The 26,469-nt window shown below is 40.5% G+C and overlaps 1 long non-coding RNA gene across 1 annotated transcript in view; it reads right to left on the bottom strand.

Moving 5' to 3' along the window:
• Positions 1-12,659: 12,659 nt before the first annotated feature.
• The window catches only part of LOC138924110 (uncharacterized), a 93,012-nt gene continuing 79,202 nt past the window's right edge, over positions 12,660-26,469 (bottom strand). The window contains exon 3 of the long non-coding RNA XR_011438763.1: positions 12,660-14,670. This is a non-coding gene — a long non-coding RNA (uncharacterized lncRNA). The remainder of the gene's footprint in view (positions 14,671-26,469) is intronic.

Raw genomic sequence — 26,469 nt, forward strand, 5'->3', positions numbered from 1 at the left:
ACTTGACTGGGGAAGGATCCAAGCACAATCAGTAGTTTTTGGCCACATTCAGTTTCTCACAGACTGTTGAACTGAGAGCCTTCGTTCCCCACTGGCTGTTGGCCAGAAGCCACCCTCAGTTCCTTACCATGTGAGCCTCTCCAACATGACAGCTTGTCTCGGCCAAATGTGCAAGTCCAACAAAATAGCAATGTTGAGAGGATGTGGAGAAAAGGGGACCCTCATACACTGCTCATGGGAATGCAAACTAGTGCAGGCACTATGGAAAACAGTATGGAGATTCCTCAAAAAACTAAAAACAGAAATACTATATGACCCAGTGATCCCATTACTGGGTATTTACCCAAAGAACTTGAAATCAACAATTCAAAGAGACTTATGCACCCCTATGTTCATTGCAGAATTATTCACAAGAGCCAAGAATTGAAAGCAACCGAGATGCCCATCCCCTGATGACTGGATAAAGAAGCTGTGGTATATATATATATATATATATATATATATATATATATATACACACACACACACACACAATGGAGTACTACTCAGCCAGAAAAAAGACAAAACCTGGGGCCAGCCCAGTGGCACAGAGGTTAAGTTAGCATGTTCTGCTTCAGTGGCCCGGGGTTCTCCTGTTCAGATCCCAAGTGCGGACCTATGCACCATGTATCAAGCCATGCTGTGGCAGGCATCCCAAATATAAAATAGAGGAAGATGGGACAGGATGTTAGCTCAGGGCCAGTCTTCCTCAAAAAAAAAAGACAAAATCATCCCATTTGCAACAACATGGATGGACCATGAGGGTATTATGTTAACTAAAATAAGCCAGACAGAGAAAGACAAATACTGCATGATTTCACTTATATGTGGAAGATAAACAAATACATGGACAAAGAGAACAGATTAGTGGTTAGCAGAGGGGAAGGGGTTTGTGGGGGAGGCAAAAGGGGTAAAGGAGCACACATGTATGGAGATGGATAAAAATTAGATTAGTGGTGAGCATGATACGGTCTATACAGAAATTGATAAATAATAATGTACACTGGAAATTACACAATGTTATAAACCTTTATGACTTCAGTAAAATAATTAGAAAAAAAATGTGCAAGTCTAGAAGTCACTAGTCTACTAGCAAGACAGAAGTCACTATCTTAGGAAACCTAATCACAGACATCCCAACGCCTTTGCTGTAGTCTATTGGTTAGAAGCAAGTCACAGATCTCAGCCACACTCAAGAGAAGGGGAGTACACAAGGGCATGAATGTCAAGAAGCAGGGATTATTGGGGCCATGTAAGAAGCTGCCTGCCACTTTATGTGATACATTTCAATTTAGTGGGATGAACAATAATCAGGTTATCAGAAGACAGACCCCAGGAAGTACTATTTGAAATGCACATTGAAAATTACAGCATGACCCAGTGGTGAGAAATTTGGACAGATGACATGATTTAGGCCTTGTCCAACTCTAAAATACCACTTTGTGGTATGTCGAAAATGTTGCATTGGTACACAGCCAGCATTACCATAGCATCAGGATAGAATCTGTAAAAGAAATCCCTTTAAAAGAGCACCTCTGACGTCCAGGATTTTGCAGCACTGCCCTCTAAGGCATAAACCTCAGACGTCACAGGCTCCCACTTTTGTCCTTAACAGTAATTCCTGTGCAATAGAGCAAAGAGGTCCTGGGTTTGGAGACTCAGCCAAGATGACAATTTTGACCACTGAGTGGCCTTGGCCAAGGACTTAACCAACAAATCCCAGTTTTTTAAATATCTAAAATGAGGACAATAAGACTGAGCTCAGTGAGGTCACTGGAAGCATTCATAAGAAGAGAGAAAATATTAGCACTCCTACCCTTCTTTTGCCACAATTCATGGACTGACACAGACTTGTTTGGTCAGTTAACATCGACTTAACACCAAGAATGTAGAGAGCACAAATGTTAGATGTTTTTAGTAAAGTGAAACTTTAGAATCTTTCCTTCTTCCTGATTGTTTGCTGGGAAAATCATGACAACAAAAGGCTTACTTATAAATTGCCCTAAATTAGAGTTCATTAAACATTCTGATTCAACCAACCATAAGAAATGACATTTTTAACATGGAACACTGGTGACAGGCAACAGAAACCAACTGGCTGATTTCAGAAAAAGGGATTTTATCAGAAGCATGTTGGGTTGCTTCCAGAATCAACTATAGGCTACAGCAGAAGTTCTGCAAGTGTGGTCTGTGGATTCCTGGGGCCTCTGAGATCTTTTCAGGGAACCCATAAAGTCAAAACTAATTCCATAATAATACTAAGATGTCATTTGACTTTTTCACTGAGTTAACATTTGCACAGATGGTGCAAAAGCAATAGTGATGAAAACTGATGGTCTCTTAGCATGAATTAAGACAAACTGTACTCCCAGTAATTGTATTCTTCACAACTATGCACTATAGGAAAAAAATGCCAGTTTTACTTTAGAATGTCCTTGATATAGCCATGAAATTATTAATCTTGACTCTTGAGAACAGATCATTTTAATATTATATGTGATGAAATGGGAAGTATGAATAAATCACTTCAACTGCACACTGAAGCATGGTGATTGTCTTAAGAAAAAGTACGTGCAATTGTTAGAGTTGCAAACTGAGCTACCCACTTTTTTCATGGAACACCGTTTTTAATCAAAAGAGAGCCTGAAAGACTTCAGATCTGGTCTTTGGCAGGCATTTTCTCAGAAAGGAATGAGATGAGCCTGTCATTTCAAGGATAACAACTGACAGTATTGTAGCCAATAATAAAATTCAAACCTTCAAGGACAAGCTTGAATTTTTAGAAAACTTGTCACTTAGGATGCTTTCTGCTGTGAGCTGGACTGCTTCCCAATACTTCAAGACTTTTCTGATGAGCTTGGTGGCGATACTAAAAACTGTGGAGTTTTATATTGTATAATGAAATACGTCAAAATTTTGAAGATCTGCATAAATCAGCAAACCAGTTTTTCCAAATGACCAATACACAATGTTACAAAATCATGTACAGGTAAAAGATCCATTCAAAGTGCAAAATAGACCATTGGATTTTGATGAAACAGAGTACAAAAGTTCATTGATATGGGGGCTGGCCCCGTGGCCGAGCGGTTAAGTTTGCGCGCTCCGCTGCAGGCGGCCCAGTGTTTCGTTGGTTCGAATCCTGGGCGCGGACATGACACTGCTCGTCAAACCACGCTGAGGCGGCGTCCCACATGCCACAACTAGAAGGACCCACAACAAAGAATATACAACTATGTACCGGGGGGCTTTGGGGAGAAAAAGGAAAAATAAAATCTTTAAAAAAAAAAAAAAAAGTTCATTGATATGGTTCCAGAGTTCACACTGGAACTAATCTTTAAGAAACTCCTAGTTGCAAGAGCATATAATACTTGTAAATATCTATGCACCCAACATAGGAGCATCTAAATATATAAAGCAATTATTAACAGACATAAAAGGAGAAATAGATAGTAATGCAATAACAGTAGGGGAGTTTAACACTCAACTTATATCAATGGATAGATCATCCAAACAGAAGATCAATGTGGAAACATTGGCCTTAAATGACACATTAGACCAGGTGGACTTACTCCATCCAAAAACTGCAGAATACACATTCTTTTATAATGCACATGGAACATTCTCCAGGATAGAACACATATTAGGGCACAAAACAAGTCTAAATAAATTTAAGAAGACTGAAATAATACCAAGTGTCTTTGCTGACTACAACAGTATGAAATTAGAAATCAACTACAGGAAAAAGACTGGAAAAGCCACAAATCTGTTGAGATTAAACAAAATGCTACTGAGCAATGATTGGGTCAATGAAGAAATCAAAGGATAAATCAAAAAATATCTGGAGACAAATGAAAATGAAAGTATGACATGCCAAAGTTTATGAGATACAGCAAAAGCTAAGATGTAAGTTTATAGCACTACAGGCCTACCTCAACAATGAAGAAAAATCTCAAATAAATAATCTAACAGTGCACCTAAAGGAACTAGAAAAAGAACAAACAAAGCCCAAAATCAGCAGAAGGAAATAACAAAAGAGCAGAAATAAGTGAAATAGAGGTTTGAAAAAATGAATGAAACAAAGAACTGGTTCTTTGAAAAGATAAACAAAACTGACAAAACTTTAGCTAGACTCACCAAGAAAAAAAGAGAGAAGGCTCAAAAAATAAGACCAGAAATGAAAGAGGAGAAATTATAATGGACACCTCAGAAATACAAAAGATTACAAGAGAATACTACAAAAAGCTATATGCCAACAAACTGGATAATCTAAAAGAAATGGATAAATTCTTAGAATCATGCAACCTTCCAAAACTGAATCAAGAAAAAATAGAGAATTTGAATAGACTAATCACCAGTAAGGAGATTGAAACAGTAATCAAAAACCTCCCCAAAAATAAGAGTCCAGGACCAGATAGCTTCCCTGGTGAATTATACCAAACATTCAAAGAAGATTTAATACCTATCCTTCTCAAACTCTTCCAAAAAATTGAAGTGGAGGGCAAGCTTCTTAATTCATTCTATGAAGCCAACATTACGCTGACACCAAAACCAGATGAGGACAACACAAAAAAAAGAAAATTACAGGCCAACATCACTGATGGACATCAATGCAAAAATCCTCAACAAAATACTAGCAAATCGAATACAATAATATATTTAAAAGATCACACATCATGATCAAGTGGGATTTATTCTAGGGATGCAGGGATGGCTTAGCATCTGCAAATCAATTGACATGATACACCACATTAACAAAATGAAGAATAAAAATCACATGATCATCTTAATACATCCAGAGAAAGCATTTGACAAGATACAGCATCCATTTGTGATAAAAATTCTCAATAAATTGGATATAGAAGGAAAGCAACTCAATATAATAAAGCCCATATATGACAAACAAACAGCTAACATCATACTCAACAGTGAAAAACCAAAAGTCATCCCTCTGAGAACAGGAACAAGACAAGCATGCCCACTCTCACCACTCTCACTCAGCATACTACTGGAAGTTTTAGCCAGAGGAATTAGGCAAGAAAAAGAAGTGAAAGCCATCCAAATTGGAAAGAAAGAAGTTAAACTGTCACTTTTTGCAGATGACATGATTTTATATATAGAAACCCCTAAATCCACCAAAAAAATATATTAGAAATAATAAATGAATACAGTAAAGTTGCAGGATACAAAATCAACACACAAAAATCAGTTGCATTTCTATACACTAACAATAAAGTAGCAGAAAGAGAAGTTAAAAATACAATCACATTTACAATTGCAACAAAAAGAGTAAAATACCTAGGAATAAACTTAACCAAAGAGGTGAAAGACCTATACACTGAAAACCATAAAACATTGTTGAAAGAAATTGAAGAAGACACACAGAAATGGGAAGAATTTCCATGCTTTTGGATTGGAAGAATTAACATAGTTAAAATATCTATACTTCCCAAAGCAATCTACAGATTCAATGCAATCCCTATCAAAGTCCCAATGACACTTTTGACAGAAATAGAACAAAGAATCCTAAAATGTATATGGAACAACAAAAGACCGCAATTAGCCAAAGCCATCCTGAGACAAAAGAACAAAGCTAGAGGTATCACACTCCCTGATTTCAAAATATACTACAAAGCCATAGTAACCAAAACAGCATGGCACTGGCACAAAAACAGACACACAGATCAATGGAACTGAATCGAGAGCCCAGAAATAAAACCACACATCTGTGGACAGCTAATTTTCACCAAGGGAGTCAAGAACACACAACGGAGAAAGGAAAGTCTTTTCAATAAATGGCATTGGGAAAACTGGACAGCCACATGCAAAAGAATGAAAGTAGACCATTATCGTACACCATACACAAAGCTTAACTCAAAATGAATTAAAGATTTGAATGTTAAACCTGAAACCATAAAACTTCTAGCAGAAAACATAGGCAGCATGCTCTTCAACCTCAGTCTTAGCAGCATATTTTCAAATACCATGTCTGACCAGGCAAGGGAAACAAAAGAAAAAATAAACAAATGGGACTACATTAAACTAAAAAGCTTCTGCACAGCAAAGGAAACCATCAACGAAATGAAAAGACAACCTAACAATTGGGAGAAGATATTTGCAAACCATATATCTGATAAGGGGTTAATATCCAAAATATATAAAGACTCATACATCTCAACAATGACCAAAAAAACCACCCAATTAAAAAATGGGCAAAAGATCTGAACAGATAGTTCTCCAAAGAAGATATACAGATGGCCAACAGGCACATGAAAAGATGTTCAACATCACTATCAGGGAAATGCAAATCAAAACTACAATGAGATATCACCTCACACCTGTCAGAATGGCTATAATGAACAGGACAGGAAACAAGAAGTGTTAGAGAGGATGTGGAGAAAAGGGAACCCTCATATACTGCTGGTGGGAATGCAAACTGGTGCAGCCACTATAGAAAACAGTATGGAGATTCCTCAAAAAATTAAAAATAGAACTACCATATGATCCAGCTATTCCACTGCTGGCTATTTATCCAAAGAACATGAAAACATGAATGCCTAAAGATATATGCACCCCTATGTTCATTGCAGTGTTATTCACAATAGCCAAAACATGGAAACAGCCCAAGTGCCAATCAAGGGACAAACGGATAAAGAAGATGTGGTTTATATACACAATAGAATACTACTCAGCTATAAAAAAAGATGAAATCTTGCCATTTGTGACAACATGGATGGACCTCGAGGGTATTATGCCAAGTGAAATAAGTCAGATGGAGAAGGTCAAATACCATATGATCTCACTCATAAATAGAAGATAAAAACAACAACAACAAACAATCACATAGATACAGAGATTATAGTGGTGGTTACCAGAGAGGAAGGGAGGAGGGAGAAGGGTGAAAGAGCTGACTGGGCACGTGTGCGTGGTGATGGATGGTAATTCGTCTTTGGGTGGTGAACATGATGTAATCTACACAGAAATCAAAATATAATGATGTACACCTGAAGTTTATATAATGTTATAAACGAATGTTACCTCAATAAAAAGTATATAATAAAATTTTTTTTAATTTAAAACAATTTTGAAAAGAAAGAAACTGCTAGCTGCAAGTTTTGATGTGCTATCAAAGGAGAATATCCACACTATCTGAAAAAAGCTATTAAAATTCTCCTCCCTTTTCCAACAACATATCTGGGTGAGGCTGGATTTTCTTCATATTCTTCAACCAAAACAACGAATTGCAACAGATTGCCATGCAAATTGCAAAAATAGATATGAGAATCCAGCTATTTTCTATCAAGCCAGGCATTTAAAAGATTTGCAAAGAAAATGTTAAACTGTTAACAAAAGCTCAACTCTTCTCTTTAATTTTTTTGAGAAAATACATTTATTTTTCATAGCAACATGTTATTGATGTTAACATGTTAATATATTTATTACTTTTGTTTTTAAATGAATTAAATATTTTAAAGACTTCTCCATTTTAAATACCTATTGCAGTAAATATCGATAGCTATAACCCACATAAACAGAAGCTCTTTGAGGTCCTTCATCTTTCTTAAGCCTGGAAATTAAAAAGAGACCAAAAATTTCCTGATGCCAAAAAGTTGTTTGAGAAATGCTGAGCTTAGAGAATCAAGCTAGAGGAAAAAAGAAGCAAAAAAAAAAATCAATGAGGATATTTTTTGCTGTGAGAAACTGAAAACCCACCTTGAACTGAATATAAACGAAATGGAAATCCTTTCTCTCACATAAAGGAAGTCCCAGGTGGGGCAACTCCAGGGTTGGTTGATTCAGCAGCTACATGATGTCAAGGACCCTGGCTCTTTCCATCTGTCTGCTGTGCTGCCCACAGCATTGGCTTCAGCCTTAGGAGGGTGGCCTCCTGGTCACAAGATCACTGCAGTGGCAATCAGGGTGGCATGCCTTCATGTTCACACACGGCAGGTGAGAGAAAATACCTTCCAGCCATGGAATATAAACCCTCCTCTCAGTCTGACTGGTGCATGTTGAGTTATAGCCCACCAAGAGAACGCCCTACTGATTGGACTGTACCTGCCTTGGAACTGGGGATAGGGCAGCCCCCTGAGGAAAATGAAAGGGGAGGGAAGTCTTTGTTAGAGAGGAGGAAGGGAAGAAATGGACGCTGCATAGACTGCAACTCCCATTCCAACAGGCAGGAAATAGGGAACTGAGTGTGGCTGGACTTCTAGAACCAAAGCCAAAATCAGACCCCAGGAAGGCTGCAGTGAGGAAACCACTACCCAGTGGCATTGTCCAGCAGATGTTCTACAGACCCCACCGTTACCACTACCTCTTCTGTCACTGGACCACAGATGCCACTGTCATCACTGCTGCTGCTGGAAGAGCAATTTCTATACTGCCCTTGAACTGCACCACTTGCTTAAAATTCTAAGTCCTGGGATGGGGAATCTGATTTGCTGACATAGTTATTGTCCTAGCTGTTCCAGGAGAGAGAAAGGACTACCCCACCTCCTTCAGCTTCCCAATGAGAGGTGGGGTCCTCCTCCACCAAGGCTCATACCAGGTCGGGGAGTCCAGCAAAATAAGAAGGACATCTGGATGCAGTGTAGCCAAAAATGCAAATGGCCACTTGCAGCATAGATAAAAATTCTTCAGAAATAATTTAGATCAAACAAGGATAGATAGATAGATAGATAGATAGATAGATAGATAGATAGATAGAAGAGATAGTTATATATACATATTTTTATATATGCATCCTTATTTATTTATTTATACGTAGCAAATACAAGAGCAGTAATTTATCCCAACACACCATTTACTAGCTGTGTGGCCTGGCTTAAACCTCCTATGCCCTCAGTTTTCTCACCTGTAAAATAGGGATAATAGAGAACCTACCTCATGAGTGTATTTCAAGGTCTAAATAAGTTAATACCTGTAGCATGCTTAACGCAATATCTAAGAAATGGTAATGCTCAGGAAGCGTTAATTATTAACAGCAATGACGAAGGAACATTGAAATGGCATAAAACATTTAACTGTAAATTCTCTTTCCTACCTTCGAGGCTCACCAATACCCAAAGGAGAGAGTTTCCAATTTCTTGCTTGAGATGCCTCCTGGGGCAGTAGCTGACGAGCAAAACTGGTACCTTTGTTCACAGTGGCTAGACTACCTTTAATTCAGAGCATGAACAACCATTGGATGTCTCTCCCCTATTCACTGGTTTTCCATGTGTCAGCCCAGAGGAAACAGTTCTCTAGCAAGTAACCTAACCCTTCGAGGGCAGATGTTCTCAGTTCTCTGGAACTAACAGCTGACTTAAAACGGAAGGACACCAGAGAAAAAGACATTGGAAGGAAATATACCAACGTGTTAATAGCAGCTATCCCTAAATGTGCGGTCATGGACATTTGCATTTCCTTCTTTTCCTTGTCAGAATCTTCTAGTCTCTATAATAAATAATTAATTCTGTATTTTATTTTGTGTTAATAGTATTAATTTTGTAATTTTTTTACATGCAGTATATATTCTAATCTGAACTATTTTGTTGCCTAAAACTAATAATGGAGTGAATCAACTTCTTTTTAATATAACTTTGGGGAAAAAGTTTGCAAAGATGACCAGAGATCAGACTTGAGAGCGTGTGTAAGGAAAACGTGAAAGGCAGACTCGGGAACCCAAGGGCTGGCACTCTCCCTTCCTGCTCTACCTCACACCCCAACACCCTCTAGTGAAAATGATTCCTAAGGATTGACTTAATGGGGGTAAAGAAGCTCCGGATAATAATGGCCACTGTTCATTGAGCTTTACATGCGTAATCACACTTAACCTTCCAACCCTAGGGGATGTAAGCATCAGCATCCCTATTTTACAGATGAGGAAACTGAGGCTCATCTCAGTTTCTCAGTTTAAGGACTGGAGAGGGACACATGTGTTGGGCAGTGAGAGTAAGGTCAGGCCTGGTGAGGGGCTCCCTATGGGCCTTGGGGAGTTGTTTCTACTCCAGCTTGGAGCAGCGGCTGACCCACCATCTTCCTGAAGGGCACCCAGGGCAAAGAGGTAGAGGAGATACCCAACACAACTGAGCCAGAAGCCCAGGGCTGCAACCCCACAGTGTCCCGGCCTGTCTTTCATTTTTCCTCAGTATGTCAGCAGAGCTCATGTCATCTGCAAGGCTTCTCACCACAGCAAGAGATATTTTCTGTGCTCCTGTAATGGGCTGAGCACTGTGGGGAGAGGAGAAGCATGGGACCCGTGGCCTCTGGCCTTAATGAAAGCTGTTCTGATCTGCAGACAAGACCTGCTGGCCGCTAATCCAATCATAGTAAATAATGTTTCCAGACCCAAGAGGAAAGGGTCAGGGAGAGTAGATAATTGGGTTTGAGGGTGCTGCACAATCACTGCCAGAAGAGTTCACACGGGGAACTGATATGTATTGAGTGCCTACCTCATACACGTCGGCGCTTCAGTCCTCACAGCAGCCATCTGTGGTCTGTGTTCTCCCGGGGGTCCCACAACTGTCTGAGGTCACACCAGTACCTAGGCTCAGAGCCAGATCCCGCCCCCCAGGCTGTCCTCCTCCTGATGGAGGGCGAGACCCTCTCCAGGCAGCCCACTGCCCCCTTAAGGATGCCCGTTCACCACCAAAACCTCCACAGTCTGTGAGCATTCGGAAGAGGAGTGCTGGCTCAGAGGGAGAACCCTCCAGAAGCTCGTCCCAAACCCCTTTTACATAGGCCTCAGTCATGAAACATAAGCCCAGAATACCAGTGAAACATCAATCAAGTCTCAAAATGGGCTCCTCTATACTCATTTTTATCATCTATATTATAAAAGGATTTGTATTTCTTTCATTTTTAAGTCCTTACAATTTCTTCCCACTTCTCCTGGGTCAACTGGGAAGCTTTGGGGGCGATGGCAGGGGTTGGGGGGGGAAGGTCCCAGTTCACAATTCTCTGTAAGCAAGTGGCCCTGGGGGCAGAGGGAGTCATGCATGTAAGATGGCTCTCCCGTCCCTTTCTACATGCAGGTAAGTTAGTGACCTGTTATCAGGAGGGCACGTCCCAGAGGACAGACAACCGCATGCATGCTGGAGCTCTGGCACTGTGAAACAGTCTACGGAGAGGAACAGAGAGGAAGAATAAAAGGCAAACCCATGCCAAACTAACTCAGGAGGGTGACCAGCGCTCCGGCGTGCCTGGGTCTGAGAGGGTCCCCGGGATGCAGGACTTTCCGTGTTAAATCCAGGCTAGTCCTGGACAAAGCAAGAAGAGTTGGGCACCTTACCCAACCTCTCGCGCTCAGGTAATGAGGCCTCTGGCTCTCATCCTTCCTTGGCCCACGTGCACACCCCACCCGGTGATCCCCAGCTGGCCGACTTTAGTAACAGCCAGTGTTTCTCGAGTGTTTACTCAGTGTCAGGCACTTTACACATTTGCCTCATTTAATCCTCAGCTCAGACCTAAAGAGAAAACACAATTATCACCTCCTTTCACAGATGAAGAAACTGAGGCTTAAAGAGGTTAAGTAACTTGTATACAAATATTTTCATAAGACCAGCTTCTGCCCACACTTGAGTTTAGAAAGGGGCTCTGTTCTCTGCTTTCTGAAGTTTGTCAGAGCGAGAGACAGAGGGCAGGAGAGAGGAAGTTAGGACGGAAATTAGAAAGTTGGGAAGTTGGGAAGGAAGCGGGGGGGTGGAGGGAGAGAAAAAGGAAGAAAGAGGGAGAGAGGGAAGGAGGATAAGAGGGAAGGATGAGTGAGAGAAGGGAGACTTGAACGTCCTCCCAGGAGGACGTGCGGCATCTCAGAAATCAACCTTCCGAAGGATTCACCCATCCTCATCTTGCTCCCACTCGGCTCTCCCGTGGAGCTGAGAGCACCAGCTGCAGCTCATTTTACTCCCTGCTAGAAATGAGGGTATTATCATATGATATTCATGCCTATTTTTATAAATAATTCATCTTTTTTTGCACAAAAGTAAAATAGCCTGAAGCTGGAACATTTAAAAGGAACGTTGGAGCCTTATTCATAAAATAATAATGTGCTGGTTTGCCTGACAGTTTGTGAAAGTCCCAAAGCTAAAATACACCAAGTTCTAGGTCTATTTTTAGCCTGGAAAAGGCCTTCCGATGTCTTTCTCAGTTCACACTTGATAAGGGCAGTGTTATGCTTTCTCTGAAACTGGGCTTTCCCAAATCAGTTACATTCGCATAGGGAAATCTAAAAGATAACTTGGCAAATAAGCATATTTATGTAATCCAAGCTCCTAGTACACACATGCTTTTTTTAACTCCACAAAAATAAATTATAAACAAGAGCATGATGGAGTCTATGGTCAACCATGGCTATGGGAATGGGGCCACAGACGATGCTTATGTGAGTCTTTTTCCCAAGCCTGAGAGGGGGGTTTCTTTTGCAGAGAGATGGCAATTCCAGAGCTGGGAAGGCTTAGAAACAATCATTAGACAATAAGATTTGGGTCTCCATGTTATTATGGGTACCTCCTCCCCTCCCCCACCCCCCCATATCATGGACTACTTTTTTACAAGATCTTTGTTTCGTCACCTGTGATGATTTTTAAAATACTATGATGGCTCTCATTCAATTATCTCAAAAGGACACACAACAAACATTTTTTAATTAATTTTTTTATTGCAGTAACGTTGGATTATAATATTATGTAGCTTTCAGATGTACATCGTGATATATTTCAAATTCTGTGTAGATTACATCATGTTCACCACCCAAAAACTAATTATAGTCCATCCCCTCACATGTGAGCCTAATCACCCCTTTTGCCCTCTACCCTCGTCCCCTATGGTAACCACCAATCCAATCTCCATTGCTGTGTGTTTGTTTGTCATTTTTATCTTCTACTTATGAGTGAGATCTTACGGTATTTGACTTTCTCCTTTTGACATTTCACTTAGCATAATACCCTCAAGGTCCATCGATGTTGTCACAAATGGCTGGATTTCATCATTTCTTATGGCTGAGTAGTATTCCATCATGTATATATATCACATCTTCTTTATCCATTCATCCCTTGATGGGCACCTAGGTTGCTTCCAAGTCTTGGCTATTGTGTATAATGCTGCAATGAACCTAGGGGTGCGTGTGTCTTTATGCATTTGTGTTTTCAAGTTCTTTGGACAAATGTCCAGCAGTGGGATAGCTGGATCATATGGTAGTTCTATTCTTAATTTTCTGAGGATACTCCATACTGCTTTCCATAGTGGCTGCACCAGTTTGCATTCCCGCCAGCAGTGTACAAGTGTTCCCTTCTCTCCACATCCTCTCCGACATTTGTTGTTTCCTGTCTCACACAACAAACTTATAATGTTGGTTGTATATGACATAGCGTGACCAACCCATTTGCTAGGGATTGAGGGTTTTCTGGGACACAGGACTTTCAGCGCTAAACCAGAAAGTCCCAGGAAAACCAGGAGCAGTTGGTCATCCTACCTATGCTCAGGGATCTGGATCGCTGGGATAGGGCAGAGGGGAAAATGGTGACTATACCCTTTCACACATTTAGAATGTTGAACCATGTGAGTTTATTACCTTTTCAAAAATAATAGGTTAAAAACATTCTGTCAATCAGGTGAGAGGACTATTTATTTAAATTAGTAGATCTCTAAGAATGGCAAACAATAGTTTATTAGACCTTTGCAGAATTAACATCACCATGCTTAAGTCCTGCTTGTGTATTATTTCATTCATTCCTAAAACATATGCTCCAAAGGACTTTACAATTATTCACCAAAAGAACTCAAAATTTGGCGAAGTTCTTTAACACTAATTCTCACAACACCAGAAGATAACTGAGGCTCCTTTGGTTGTTCTGTTTGAAAGATCAGGAAATGGAGGCCTAAGGAGGTGAGCTAACTTGCCCAGGCTTAGACGCGAGTGCATGCCGGGCCATCTCTCCCCCGGGGCAGCGTCTCCTCTGCTGGCCTACTTTACATCTGGTTAATATTGTCCAAGCATGGAAACAGCTGGCCGTTGCCAAAGAGAAATATTTCTATCAAAGTTTCTCAAGTGTCCCCTAGGAGAGCCCGCCGACAACCAGTGATGACATAATATTGGCTGACGGAGCCCTCCCAGCCAATCACGATGCAGCAAAGAATGCCACCCACAGAGAAACTTTTTATGGGATTTCAACAGGACACAAAGTCCTGAGGTGCATAATGTGGGCACGGCCCCAATCTCCAATCTAAGGGTGACCATCTGGCCACAGCTCCTTTTGCTGTTCAGCATTTATCTCACGCACATCAAAGTCACATTCATTCATCCTCTTCTCAAAATGAAGATTCTGAGAGGCGAAGACCAGCTGAGCAGAACAGGCCACAGACTTCTTTCTCCAAAACAGCTGAGGGTGGGGAGGGGGGCCGTTCACCCTCCGGATGGCCGTTTGTAAAATAAATATCGATGTGAGGCGGACTCCAGCCTGCTCGATGAAAACACACCAGCTGTTGTCGCTGCATGTTTCAGGGTCTGCAGTTCCAAGTGAGAGTCACCCCCACATCCAGAGACATCCCCTCCATGCCTGTCCTGCTGTAATTCCCACAATTGGCATCATTGGCCTCTCAGTGAAGGCTGGAATTAGGTACCACATTTTTGAGAATTCGTGTTCCAGTTCCCTTTGAAGGACAGGGCAGAAGAAGGGTAAGTTTTGAGATGGTCCCAGGTGGCACCCTGTCCCATCCCCACAGTGTGAATTCCAAACCTTTACCCGTCTGTGGATGCCTCTGAGTCCCACTCTCGACCCTTCTATCTCACAAACAACCTTGTCACCTGCTTCCCAAGAAGCTCTGCTCTGCATCCCTACCCTTCTTTCCTTTTCCCCTCCAATCTCAGGGATATGCCCCCCTATTCAAGACCATCCCTCCACATTTACCCCGGATCCTGCCTTCTCCATCTCTTCTAAGACTTTGCTCCACAAATTGCCTCCACTTTCTCCTGTATCTTCAATCCTCTGCTAGATATTTCCCATTCTGGTCTCTCATCAAGTTTCAAGAAAAATCCCATCAACTTTGTGTGTCTCCCTCCTGGACCCCAATATCTCCGGCTGCTCCTTCCCGGAAGCTCTAGGAGGCATTTGCCGATGCTGGGGCTTCCTGATTCAGAACTCTCTGCTTCCTGGAGGGCCGGGACCTCTTTCTCTCCAGCTTTTCCATCTTCTCTCTGACTTGCTCTTCCTCTTTGGAGCTGACTTCTCTGCCTTGAGCTCAGTCCCCAGGGTTTCCACCTGTGACCTCTTCTCACCCTGTCCCCTTCCCTGGGTCTTCAACCATGGCCCCAGCTTTAAGTGGCTTTCTCAATTTGTCCCTTGATCATCCTTAAGAGCTTCTGACTCCAGGAACCTCAAACTCAACATGCTCAAAACTGGACTCTCGTCTTCCCCCCAAACCTATTCTGCTTCCTGAGCTCCCTGTCTCTGTTGACAGAGCCAGAAACCTGGGGGTCCCACATACCCCTCCCCCTCCTCACTCCCACTTCGCAGAGTCCTGTCTCTTCTCCCTCAAAACGGAGTCCAGATCTATCCACAATTAAATTATACTGACTCATTCATTTGCTTATTTGTCTTCTCAAAACACACAAAGACATGCATGAACGTAATATACATCAAGTCAGGAATTATGTCTGCTTTGTTCGTTGCTGTATCCTTATCAGCCAGAAATGTGCCTGGCACATAGTCAGTGCTCAATAAATGATGCTCAGCTGAATGAGCAAATAGGCACTGTGTTAGTTTATGTCAGGTAGTGTAGTGGTTGAGCGTACACATTTAAAGCCAGAAGGCAAGAGTTTGAATCTTGACCCTGCCATTTACTCTCTGTTGACTTTTTAACTAAATTAACTTAACCTAAGTCTGAACTTCCTCATCAGTAATACAGGCACAAAAATAGTAGCTGACTCAAGAGTTCATTATTAGGATTAAGTGAGACGATACACGCAAAGAGCTCATCACTGTGCCTGGTGCATATCAAGAAATCGACAGCTGCTAGCTACTACCATTGTTCTTGTCATCATTCTCCCCTATCCTCAGGTCTCACTTGTGTTATAACGCCCTCCCAACTGTTCTCTTAGAGTCCACACACCTCCCCTCAGGGTTATCCCCACCCTACTCTCAAATCAGAGTGAGCTCTTTGCCTCTAGAGTCCAGACCCCTTAGTACAGCCCCAGCCTCATCTACCCCCACCCTCAGGCACCCCAAACTCTAACGTTACTAAACTACTTGATATCCCTCCCCTCCGAGCCTTAGCCTAAGCTATTCCTGGGTTCTTCTCCTAGGAATCCTCTTCCATACACCCCTCTCCTCCATTTTTTCCCTAAAGAACCCTTAGTCATTCTACAAATAAGACACGCGCTCCTTTATGAAGTTTTTCCTGATCTCCTCTTCACAACCCTCTGCCGTCCCATGCAAATTTACCCCATCCCACACACAGTCCTCTGTGACAGCTAGGATGGCCAACTGTCGCAGCTTACCCAGGACAGAAGAGTTGCCCAGAATGTGGGACTTTTAGTGCTAAAACCAGAGAGTCCTGGGCAAACAGGGGCATTTGGTCACCCCAATAGGATTAATCACATTGCTTTGGAGCTAGCTATCTTTCTGATAAGATTGGAGAGCAGAAATTTTACCTTGTTCAGCTTTGTATCCCCAACATCTAACCTAGTGTCAGGTACATTCATGGTCCATACTCAGTAAATATTTGCTGAATTTGTTCACTGAGGTAGCAATTAATTGGGTCAGTGGAAGAGCTAAAGGTCATGAGTCAAATCCTATCCCCCTTCCTGCATGACCTTGAGCAAGTTATTACTTTCATTTACATATTTATTTGTTTGTGCCTGGATGATTTAAGAGAGATTTCATGGTCTCGCTTAGCCTCTGTTTCCTCATTTGTAAAATGGACATAATAATATTCATTTCATAGAGATGTTGTGATGACTAAATGCATGTAAAGTGGTTAACATAATACCTGGCATATAACGAGCTTTCAATAAACATTAGCTGCTGTTACTATATATTATTATTGTTTAAAGAGTTAACACAGTACATTCAATAAAGGTTGGTTCCCTTCCTCTCATTTAATAAATTAATACAGGTGGCCTCAAATGTAATTATACCATAGAGAAGCTTTCCTTAAAACATTGTTTGGGGAAGAGAGTCCAAGATGGCGGCACAGGAAGACTCTGAACTCACCTCCTACCATGGACACATCAAATCTACACTTACCTATAGAGCAACTCCTCCTGAAGGAGAACTGGGGGCTAAAGGAACAGCTTCTACACAACAAACGATAGAGGGACCACACAGAGAGACAGAGATGGAGGTAGGAGAGACGGAGACATGGTATCGATGGGAATCCCACTCCAATGCAGTGAATGCAGCAGGGAGAGACATCACTGAGGGGCCCACACACAGTCTCGCCCACCCTGGGGCACAGTGAACAAAACAGCAGTTTAAAGGGCATCTAGACTATATCTGAAGGAAATCCATTTACTAATCCTAGAGCATTTGCAAAATGGGTGGGGAACTGCTGGAACTCTCTCCGGGGTCAGAGGAGCTGGTGAGCTCCATTTTTGGCATTCCCCCTCCACCTTGATGGCATGAGAGGGAACATAATCCAGACTCTTTAGTCAGCCTGCCAAGGCCACCCCAGTGCACCCTGGACCCCTGACCCACACCAGCTCTAGCCATCCTGCCAAGGCAGCCCCGGCAGATTTGCCCCAGGACCCCCTGCCCCTAGCCTGCACACAATCCAGCCATCTTGCCAAAGCCGCCCCAATTCAAGGCACCCTGGAACTCCCAAGCCCACACCTGCTCCAGCTCCAGTCAGTCTGCCAAAGCTGGCTGGCACATCCAGTCTACACAGAGGATGCTCCTTCAAGACTGGGAGAGGTAGCTCTTTTGTCTAATTAATAGAAACAAACACAGAAAGCCAAACAAAATGAAGAGACAAAGGCATATGTTCCAAACAAAATGACAAGATAAAACTCTGATGAAATAGTGATAAATAACTTAGCTCATAAAGAGTTCAAAGTAATGGTCATAAAGATGCTCACCAAACTCAGGAGAAGAATGGAGGAACACAGTGAGAACTTCAACAAAGAGTTAGAAAATATAAGACAGAACCAATCAGAGCCAAAGAATACAATAACTAAAGTGAAAAATACACTAGAGGGAATCAACAGCAGATTAATGATGATACAGAAGAACAGATCAGTGATCTGGAAGACAGAATAGTAGAAATCATCCAATCAGAACAGCAAAAAGAAAAAATAACTTTAAAAAATTAGGATAGTTTGGCCATGGCCCAGTGGTGTAGTGGTTAAGTTCACACGTTCCGCTTTGGCGGCCCAGCTTCACCAGTTCAAATCCCGGGCATGGACCTATGCACTGCTTATCAAGCCATGCTATGGCAGCATCCCACATATAAAATTGAGGAAGATGGACACAGATGTTAGCTCAGGGCCAATCTTCCTCAAAACAAAATGAGGATAGTTCAAGGGAGTTTGGGACAACATCAAATGTACTAACATTCACATTATACCTATCCCAGAAGGAGAAGGGGGGCAGAAAACTTACTTGAAGAAATAATGGCTGAAAATTTCCCTAATTTGGGGAAGGAAACAGACATCCAGGTACAGGAAACACAGAGAGTACCAAACAAGATGAATTCAAAGACAGTCACACCAAGACATAGTATAATCAAAACACCAAAAGTTAAAGAGAGGATCTTAAAGGCAGCAAGAGCAAAACAACCAGTCACATACAAGGGAACTCTCATAAGACTACCAGTTGGCTTTTCAGCAGAAACTTTGCAGGCCAGAAGGGAGTGACACGATGTATTCAAAGGGCTAAAAGGAAAAAACTTACAACCAAGAACACTCTACGCAGCAAAGTTATCTTTCAGAATTAAAGGAGAGATCGAGCTTCCCAGACAAGCAAAACTAAAGGAGTTCATCATCACTAAACTGGCCTTACAAGAAATGTTAAAGGGTCTTGAGCTAGCGCTGTGGCCTAGTGGTTAAGTTTGGTATGCCCTGCTTCAGTGGCCTGGGTTTGGTTCCTTGGAGAGGACCTACACCACTTGTTGGTGGCCATGTTGTGGCAGTGACTCACATACAAAAATAGAGGAAGATTGGCACAGATGTTACCACAGCGTGAATCTTCCTCAAGGAAAAAGAGGAAGATTGGCAACAGATGTTAGCTCAGGGCCAATCTTCCTCAGCATGCATCAATAAATAAATAAATAAATAAAATGTGTCTGTTTAAAAAAACAATAAAGAAGTGTTAAAGGGTCTTATTTAAGTGGAAAAGAAAAGGTCATAACTAGAAATAAGAAAACATGTGAAAGAAAAATATTTCACTGGTAAAGGAAAGTACATAATAAAAGAAGTAGGGGCCAGCCTGGAGGTGCAGTGGTTAAGTGCACAGGTTCCGCTTCAGCGGCCCAGGGTTCGCTGGTTCTGATCCTGCGTGCGGACATGGCACCACTTGTCAAGCCATGCTGTGGTAGGTGTCCCACGTATAAAGTAGAGGAAGATGGGCATGGATGTTAGCTCAGGGCCAGTCTTCTCAGCAAAAAAGAGGAGGATTGGCGGCGGATGTTAGCTCAGGCCTGGTCCTCCTCAGAAAAAAATAAATAAATAAAAGAAGTAGATTAGCCACTTAAAAAGCTAGTATGAAGGTTAAAAGTAAAAGTAATAAAGTCAACTATAACTACAATAAGTAGTTAAGGGATATACAGAATAAATAAATGTAAAATATGATATCAAAGACATAAACATGATGGGGAGGAGTAAAAATGTGGTGCTTTTAGAATGCATTCAAACTTAAGCAAGTATTAGCTTAAAATAGAGTACTATATATATAGGTTGATATAAATGAACCTCATGGTAACCACAAACCAAAAACCTACAATTGATACACAAAAAATAAAAAGAAAGGAATACAAACATAATCCTAAAAAACATCAAACCACAAGAGAGGAACAGAGAAGAAGTACAAAAACAACCAGAAAACAATTCTAAAAACAGCAATATGTACACACTTATTAATAATTACTTCCAATGTAAATGGACTAAATGCTTCAATCAAAATGCATAGGGTGGGGGCTGGCCTCATGGCTGAGTGGCTAAGTTCACATGCTCCACTTCAGCAGCCCAGGGTTTTACAGGTTCAGCTACATGGCACCACTCACCAAGCTATGTTGAGGCAGCGTCCCACATAGCACAACCAGAGGTACTCACAAGTAGAATATACAACTATATACTTGGGGGCTTTGGAGAGAAGAAGGGGGAAAAAAAGACATAGAGTGGCTGAATGGATAAAAAAAAAAACAAGACCCATCTATATGCTGCCTACAAGAGACTCACTTCAGCTCTAAAGACACACACAGACTGAAAGCAATGGAATGGAAAAAGATATTCCATGAAAACTACAAAGAAGTGATAAAGGGGTCAATCCAAAAAGAGGATATAACATCTATAAATATTTATGCACCCAAGATAGGAACACCTAAATATACTAAGCAAATATTAACAGACATAAAGGGAAAAGTTGATGAGAATACAAAATAGTAAGGAATTTTAATACTCCTCTCACATCAATGCATAAATCATCCAGACAGAAAATCAATAAGGAAACATTGGTCTTAAATGACCCATTAGACTAGATGAACTTAATAGATACGTACAGAACATTCTATCCAAAAACTGCAGAATACACTTTCTTTTCAAGTGCACATGGAACATTCTCCAGGATAGATCACATGTTAGGCACAAAACAAGTCTCAATAAATTTAAGAAGACTGAAATTATATGAAGCATCTTTTCCAACCACAACAGTATGAAATCAGAATCAATTACAAGATGAAAACTGGAAAGAAAAAAAAAAAAACACGTAGAGACCAAACAACATGCTACTAAACAACCAATGGGTCAACAAAGAAATGAAAGAGGAACTCAAAACATAGCTTGAGACAAATGAAAATGGAAACACAACTTTCCAAAATCTATGGCATGCAGCAAAAGCAGTCCTAAGAGGTAAGTTCATAGCAATACAGGCCTACCTCAAGAAACAAGAAAAAATCTCAGATAAGCAATCTAACTTTACACCTAAAAGAACTAGAAAAAAGAAGAACAAACAAAGCCCAAAGTTAGTAGAAGCAAGGAAAAAATAAAGATCAGAGTAGAAATAAATGAAATATAAACTTTAAAAAACAATAGAAAAGATCAATGAAACTAAGAGTTGGTTCTTTGAAAAGATAAACAAAACTGATAAGCCTTTAGCCAGACTTATCAAGAAAAAAAGAGAAAGGACCCAAATAAATAAAATCAGAAATGAAAGAGAAGTTACTGCTGACACCACAGAAATACAAAGGATCATAAGAGACTACTACAAAAAATTATATGTAAACAAATTGGAAAACTTAGAAGAAACTGATAAATTCCTAGAAACACACAACCTTCCAAGAGTGAATCAGGAAGAAATAGAAAATTTGAATAGACTGATTACAAGTAATGAAATTGAATCAGTAATTTAAAAACTCCCAAAAAACAAAAATCGAGGACGAGATAGCTTCACAGGTGAATTCTACCAAACATTCAAAGAAGAGTTAATACCTATCCTTCTCAAATTATTCCAAAAAATTCAAGAGGAAAGAATGCTTCCAAACTCATTTTATAAAGCCAGCATTACCTTGATACTAAAACCAGACAAAGACATCACAAAAAAAGAAAATTACAGGCCAGTTTCCCTGATACACATAGATGCAAAAATCCTCAACAAAATATTAGCAAACTGAATTTAACAATATATTAAAAGGATCCTACACCACAGTCAAATGGGATTTATTCCACAGATGTGAAGATGGTTCAACATTCATAAATCAATCAGTGTGATACACAACATTAACAAAAGATTTTAAAAATCATATGATCATCTCAATAGATGCATGAAAAGCATTTGACAAAATTCAACATCTATTTATGATTAAAAATTCTCAACAAAATAGACGTAGAAGGAATACACCTCAACATAATAAAGGCCATATATGACAAATCCACAGCTAATACCATTCTCAACAGTGAAAAGCTGAAAGCCACTCCTCTAAGATCAGGTACAAGACAACGATACCCACTCTTGCCACTTTTATTCAACATAGTATTGGAAGTCCTAGCCACAGCAATTAGACAAGAAAAAAAAATAAAAGGCATCCATATTGGAAAGGAAGAAGTAAAACTGTCATTGTTTGCAGCTGACATGATACTATATAAAGGAAACCCTAAGGACTCTGCCCAAAACCATTAGAACTAACAAATGAATTCAGTAAAGTTGCAGGATACAATATATACAGAAATTGGTTGCATTTCTATACACTAATAAAAAGGTATCAGAAAGAGAAATTGAGACCCATTCCATTTACAATTGTATCAAAAAGAATAAAATACCTAGGAATGAACTTAACCAAGGCAATGAAAGACCAGTACACTGAAAACTATAAGACATTGATGAAAGAAATTGAAGACAACACAAATAAATAGAAAGATATAGCATGTTCATGGATTGAAAGAATTAATATTGTTAAAACGTCCATACTATCCAAAGCAATCTACAGAGTCAATGCAATCTCCATCAAAATACCAATGGCATTTTTCACAGAACTAGAACAAAGAATCCTAAAATTTGTATGAAACCACAAAAAAACCAGAATTGCCAAAGCAATGTTGAGAAAGAAGAACAAAGTTGGAGGTATTACACTCCCTGATTTCAAACTATACTACAAGTTATAGTAATCAAGACAGTATGGTACTGGCACAAAAACAGACAACTAGATGAATGGAATAGAATAGAAAGCCCAGAAATGAACCCACACATATATGCTCAATCAATCTACTACAAAGGAGGCAAGAATGTACAACGAGAAAAAGAGAGTCTCTTCAATAACTGATGTTGGGAAATCGGACAGCCACATGCAAAAGAATGAAACTGGGCCACTATATTATACCATATAAAAAAACAAATTCAAAATGGATTAAAGGCTTGAATGTAAGACCTGAAACCATTAAACTCCTAGAAGAAAACATAAGCAGTCAACTGTTTGACGTCAGCCTCAGCAACATTTTTTTGGACTGGTCTCCTCAGGCAAGGGCAACAAAAGTAAAAATAAACAAGTGGGACTACATCAAAGTAAAAAGCTTTTGCACAGCGAAGGGAACTATCAACAAAAGGAAAAGGCAACCTACTGAACAGAAGATATTCACAAATCATACCTCTGATAAGGGGTTAATATCCAAAATATATAAAGAAGTTACACAACTAAATATCGTAAAAACAAAGAACCTAATTAAAAAATGGTTAGAAGACTTGAATAGACATTTTTCCAAAGAAGACATACAGATGGCCAACAGGCACATGAAAAGATGTTCAACAATCATTCATCATCAGGGAAATGCTAATCAAAACAACAACGAGATATCACCTCACACCCACCAGAATGGCTATTATCAAAAAGACAAAAAATAACAAGTGTTGAAAAGGATGTGGAGGAAAGGGAACCCTTGTGCACTGTTGGTGGAAATATAAATTGGCGCAACCACTATGGAAAACAGTACGGAGGCTCCTCAAAAAAATTAAAAATAGAACTACCTACAATCCAGCAATCCCACTTCTGGATATTTATTCAAAGAAAACGAAAACATTAATTTGAAGAGATATATGCACCCTTATGTTCATTGCATTACTTACAATAGCCAAGATATGGATGCAACCTAAGCGTCTAACCACAGATGAATGGATGAAGAAGATGTGGTATACATACACAATGGAATATTACTCAGGCATAAAAAAGAATGAAATCTTGCCATTTGTGACAACATGGATGGACCTACAGGGTACTATGCTAAGCAAAATAAGTCAGACAGAGAAAGACGAATACCCTATGATTTCACTTACGTGTGAAATCCAAAAACAAAACAAATGAACAAACAAAACAAAATAGAGTCAGATTCACAGATACAGGAAACAAACTGGTGGTTACTAGAGAGGGGAAGGGTTGGGAGGTGGGCAAAATAGGTGAAGGGAATTAAGAGGTACAAACTTTCAATTATAAAACAAATAAGCCATGGAGAGGTAATGTACAGCATAGGGAATATAGTTATTAATACTCTAATAACACTGTATGGAGACAGATGCTAAGTAGATTTATTATGGTGATCATTTCATAATGTATATAAATATGAATCACTATGATGTATATCTGAAACTAACAGGATATTGTATGTCAATTATACTTCAGTTAAAAAAAATAGTGGTCGGCCACCTTGGCTACACATTAGAATCCCCTAGGTAACTTTTACAAAGACTGGTGCCCAATACCCAGCCAATTAATTCAAATCTCCAGTGATGGATCCATGCATCAGCTCCTTTAAGGGCTCCCCAGGCGATTCTGATAGGCAACCAGGAGAGAACCTCTGCCATAGGGCACTGGGTTAGTTGCTCTTTAAACTCTTAATTGCTGCCCTGGGTCCTTCCAGTTTTCCCTAATCTAGCAGGTTGTCAACAGCAAGTACTTAATTCCCTTTGTCTCCCTCCCCTTGTGCTCAGGACAAGAACTGGAGAATTCTCAGCTGACATGAGGGGGTCCACCTGTCCTCCTAACCATTCCTGGCTGGTACCCTCGCTCCTAACAGCCCTTACGCATTATTATACCTCCACACCTTGATATTCTCTCAGGAACTTGGAGGAATGAAAAAGAGGTCACTTCACCTGTGTCTTCCCTAAGGAGACAGATGGTTTCATTTTCTAGTCAGTGTTTGTCAAACTGAGGTCCACAGACATCTTTTCAGGGATGCACCAGTTCTGCATGAGAACTTTTTTTTGTTTGCATTTTCAACTTGCTGATAATCTGAAATACGACTATTGTACGCGATCTGGTCGTCACTTTATAAGAGACCTACTGCAAGATTTGAGTGCCGTGTTTGTGTTTTATCAAGTAAAGGCAGCGCACATATACAGATTTTGAAGTAGTCCAAACAGAGGGATCAAGAGGGGAAACTGAGTCCTCCTATGGTGGAAAACAGACTCAAAGTGACCAGCGAGTATCCATTAGCAGCTTGAGCATCCTGTCTATGCATAACAGTTTGCAGCAGCCCACTAGGAATAGCTAGTAAATATGCTTAAAGATATTTTTTCCCGTTCCAAAAACAGTAGGAAGAGAAACCCCATTTAAAGCAGATTTTAATAAGGCTAACCATATCTCTAAGTGAACATGAACAATCAGACTTACCAAGCAACACCTCATTAAAACCAGCAATTGGGAATTACTCACTGGCCAAACTGGTCATATAGTGTCTGACACTCTAGTGTGAGCACTAGCCTTGATGCCCTAGTGGTTAAGATTCAGCGCTCTCACTGTCGGCCCCAGTTCATTTCCCAGGGAACCACATCACCCATCTGTTGGTTGTCATACTGTGGTGCCTGCATGTTGCTGTGATGCTGAAAGCTATGCTGCTGGTATTTCAAATATCAGCAGGGTCACCCATGGTGGAAAGACCTGGCCACCCACTTCCAAAAAATTGGCCATGAAAACTCTATGAATAACAGTGGAGCATTGTCTGGTGTAGCACTGGAATTTGAAAGGATGGCGCAAAAAGACCAAAAAGACTGGGCAGGGTTCTGCCCTGCTGTACACAGGGTCTCTAGGAGTCGGAATCAACCCCAGGGCACTAACAAAGAAGTCCAGCATTAACAAATGCAGCCTTGATGTTATCAGTACCATTCATGCCCTTTTCTTATGAGAAGAGACAGACTGCTATTATTAAAGTGAAAATACAGAAACAGATTATAGAACTAGACCCAAGGCTACCTCTTACCATTATTAAGCCAACGATAGTGATTTATTTTTAGTAGAGCTTCATCATAAATCCCATCAAAATAATGTTGTTTATTTAGATGTTGTGCCCATATACTTTGCTTTTAACTTATAAATTTGGTTTGGTTCTATAGGTGCATAAGAGCTATAAGCATAAACAGTTCATATCTAGTTTTCCTTTATACCTAATTGAGATAATAAAAATAATTCTGGTTGTTGTTATCTGCCTCAATTATCTTTTCCCTCCTGGTCTGGAACACTTGTCCTGGCTGTAGATCAGAATCAGCTGGAGCACAGTCAGAAAATCGGGTTCCCAGGTCCCACTCTAGTCAACCAGAGGTTCGAGACAGCAGTTTGGAGTCGAGCACACTTCCCTGGGCCCCAGTTCTGCTTTGTCACTAGAGGTAGAGGCTACTTTGTCACTTAATGGCCGAGGGCCCTTGGCCAAGTCCTTTCACCACCACCTCTCGTCTCCTCCCACCACCCCCTCCTCCAGGCCTCAGCATCCTCATCTCCCTGAGGGCTATGGTCCCTTCTATCTTTAACTTTCAGTGGCTCTAT

The sequence above is a fragment of the Equus caballus genome, chromosome 1, assembly GCF_041296265.1.
Source record: "Equus caballus isolate H_3958 breed thoroughbred chromosome 1, TB-T2T, whole genome shotgun sequence".
Classification (NCBI taxonomy): Eukaryota; Metazoa; Chordata; class Mammalia; order Perissodactyla; family Equidae; genus Equus; species Equus caballus.